The sequence below is a fragment of the Schistocerca americana genome, chromosome 6, assembly GCF_021461395.2.
Source record: "Schistocerca americana isolate TAMUIC-IGC-003095 chromosome 6, iqSchAmer2.1, whole genome shotgun sequence".
In the NCBI taxonomy this organism is placed as follows: domain Eukaryota; kingdom Metazoa; phylum Arthropoda; class Insecta; order Orthoptera; family Acrididae; genus Schistocerca; species Schistocerca americana.
In genome coordinates, this window is record NC_060124.1 from 34,566,104 (window position 1) to 34,569,824 (window position 3,721).

Here is a 3,721-nt window from a genome sequence, read left to right on the forward strand (position 1 = left end):
TGCTAGAAGCTCGCCCTGATGCAGCTTGATACACGTGAAGTAGCATATGGTACAAAAGTGGAGTGAGGTACAAGCGACAGATGGTACAGTGTATCGATACGTGGAACTGTTTCAGTGTTTCGGAACGGCTGTGGTTCACTGTTTCGAAACAGCGGTGTTTCATTCCGCCCTTGTCTCGATCTCGAGCCAGACACAGAAACTGTATCGTTGTTTCAAAATAAGGCTGTTTCAGTCCACCTGTCCTTGGAACGGACTGATTGTATCGAAACAGAGCGGAATGTTCGAAGTCACTAAGCTCTTTAGACTTGATTTATCATGACACGAAGCGTCGGACGAGATTCGGGCTCGGCACAGAAGAACCATATTATCACATCTGTAGAAAGAAATACACTATCTGATGAGAAGTATCCAGACACCTGTTAGTGAGCATTAAAATGTGGCGTGCCCACACCCTGTTTTTATAACAACTTGAACTCTGCTCGTTCAGTGAGGTGTATAAACGTCTATGGAGCAATGGCAGAAACCAGAGAAGGTGGTGATGTTGGAATCTGAAGCGAAGTCGACGATCTACCTCATCCCACAGATGTTAAATTAGGTTCAGATCCAGGTTCTGGGTGAGCCAGCCCATTTCAGGAATGTCACTATCCACAAACTGTTGCTTTACAGAAGCCGGTTTATGACAGGCTGTAGCGAAGTCGACAATCTACCTCACCCCACATATGTTCCATTAGGTTCAGATCCAGATTCTGGGTGAGCCAGTCCATTTGAGGAACGTCACTGTTTACAAGCCGTTGCTTTACAGAAGCCGGTTTATGACAGGCTGAAGCGAAGTCGACGATCTACCTCATCCCACAGATGTTCCATTAGGTTCAGATCCAGATTCTGGGTGAGTCAGTCCATTTCAGGAATGTCACTGTCCAGAAACCGTTGCTTTACCGATGCAGGTTTATGACAGGCTGCATCGTCATGCTGATACAGTCATCGTCTCTGAATTGTTCCTCTGCAGTACACAATTCTGGAAAATGTGTTCATATCTTCCAGCATTTTGCGTTTCCTTTAGAGCAATGAGAGAACCACACCCTAACGATGAAAGACACTTCCACACCGTTGAAACTCCTCCACACATTTCTCTGCTGCACTACAACGTTCTCCAAGCATTCGCCACACACACACTCTTCCATCGGGAGTATCGTGATTCATCACTCTAAATCACTTGTTTCCCAACATCCACTGTCCAATGGCGTCGCTCAGGTGTCGTATAGCACTGACTGCAGAAATGTGTGGTTTGTGATAGGCTGTTCGGCCATTTACTGCATTCTGTGTAACTCCCTACGACCAGTCATTATGCCATCTGGACTGGACCTTGGAAACCACGAGTTATTCCTCTCGCTGATTTCATGTGATTTTTTTTTACAAGCAATACTCGACGGTCCCTATCCTTCGGTACATGAGGCCTTTCTGGTCTCGGTTCAGTTGTGGTCGTTCCTTCACATTTCCACATGTTAATCGTAACACGAGTAGTCCACTTCGGCAGCTTTAGAAGGGTTGAAATGTTCCTGATGGATAATATGATACTCTGATGACATCCAACGACTAGATGATGTTCGAAGTCACTAAGCTCTTTAGACCAAACACAATCTCTCGTTACTGCTTCTCTACTGACAACGCGCTACACCCGCCTCCTTTTACACTGATAATTGCGTCTAGTGGTCAATTCCGTGTTACACAAGGGTGTCAGGATATTGTTGATCGGATGGTGTATAAGACAGCCATCGGCCTTGCTGCAGTGGTTAGATCACCGAAGTTAAGAGCTGTCGGGCTGGGATAGCACTTGGATGGGTGACCATCCGGTCTGCCAGGCGTTGTTGGCAAGCGGGGTGCACTCAGCCCTTGTGAGGCAAACTGAGGAGCTACTTGACTGAGAAGTAGCGGCTCCGGTCTCGGAAACGGACGTTCGGCCGGGAGAGCGGTGTGTTGACATGCCCCTCCATATCCGCATACAGTGACGCCTATGGGCTGAATATGACACGGCGGCGGTCGGTACTGTTGGGTCTTCATGCCCTGTTCGGGCGGAGTTTAGATTTATTGCATAAGACAAGATCTTAAAAAGTGCAAGTTGCAATAACGTAGTAACTGTGGAGAACATACCAAATGAAATCATTCCATTCTATCTTGTTACTTTCAACTCCATAACATCATCAGCGCCCACCCAACCGTCACAGGTGGTTCGACACAGTACAAAGTAAGCAGTTTCACCGTGTGTGGTGTTAGTGAAAGTAATACCTATCATACCAGACACAACTGTTATATAACGAATACTTATTACAAACTAAATATGTAATTTAGATTACTCCTCTCCTCCTGAACAGGCCATAAATGCCCAACGGTACCGACCGACCGCCGTGTCATCCTCAGCCCTTAGGCGTCACCAGATGCGGATACGGAGGGGCATGTGGTCAGCACACCGCTCTCCCGTCCGTATGTCAGTTTCCGAGACCGGAGCCGCCACTCCTCAGTCAAGTAGCTCCTCAGTTTGCCTCACAGTGCACCCTGCTTGCCAACAGCTCTCGGCACGCCAGATGGTCATCCATCCAAGTGCTAGCCCAGACCGACAGCGCTTAACTTCGGTGATCTGACGGGAACCGGTGTTGCCATTGCGACAAGGCCGTTGGATAATTTAGATTAAAAACTAAAAATAATTATCTTTTGTGAACCCATAGTTCAATTCTGTCACGAATCAGTACCAGAGAAGCTTACGCACCAGTTATCGAAAATGTGTGATTTGCTTACCGCAACATGTTTCAGGACTACATTATTCCACTACCAGTTAACAATTAAGCTTTCTGAGATGTTACGCGCCTGCGTAAGTTGTGCAAAGATTAGTTTTATATATCTGATAATGCGTGCTTGTGGCCGGGTTTTTGCTTTTAACGGTGCTCATAGCGTATTTATTTTAAGAATGTAATGGGATAAAGTAGTCTCGAAACATGTTGCGGTTGATAAATCACACATTTTCGACTAGCGGAGCGTATGTAAGTAGCTCATTATATAAATTTCAAGAAAAATGTTTAGAAACAACAGAGCATAGGAAAATAAGCGTTATAAGATGGTCAATACATATAAAAACTTGAAAATTCAGATGGCAAGGAGAAGCAGGTACATTTATTACGAGAGAGGGGAACCACTAACATTTATGGCCTAGTACCAAGTTACATCGTGAACATTGTCATTACAACTACACTAAAAACATTGAGATCATCAGTCATTGTAGTTACACTATCAAAAAAACCAAAGGGATGTCTTACACCCATTTTAAACGAAAACGAAATAGATACATAGCTGCGACATCTAGAAATTTGCAGATTGCAGGACATACTGTCAAATATAAAGTGAACTCCCCAATGCGTAAACATCACAGGCTCACTTGCACTTCTATTTGGCGTATTGAATGACAACTTGCTCTAAAGGTGCAGAAAATGTAAATTAATGTAGATAAACAGCAAAATCACACCTATAACGCTCGAAAACAGCGTTAGTGGTGTGACTCTTGACAGATTCATGTCGCTTAAATATCTATGTCTCGTTGCAAAGTAATCTGAAGTGCAACGAGTAGGTAACGTCGGTTGTAGAGAAAGCGAATGGACGACTATGATTCACTGGGCGAATTTTGGGAAAGTGTAGCTCACCTATAAAGGAGAGCATGTACAGAACACTTGAACGA

At 44.7% G+C, this 3,721-nt stretch overlaps 1 pseudogene; it reads right to left on the reverse strand.

The window, feature by feature from the left end:
* Positions 1 to 2,555: 2,555 nt before the first annotated feature.
* LOC124620556 lies at positions 2,556 to 2,673 on the reverse strand (annotated as a pseudogene).
* Positions 2,674 to 3,721: the final 1,048 nt, after the last annotated feature.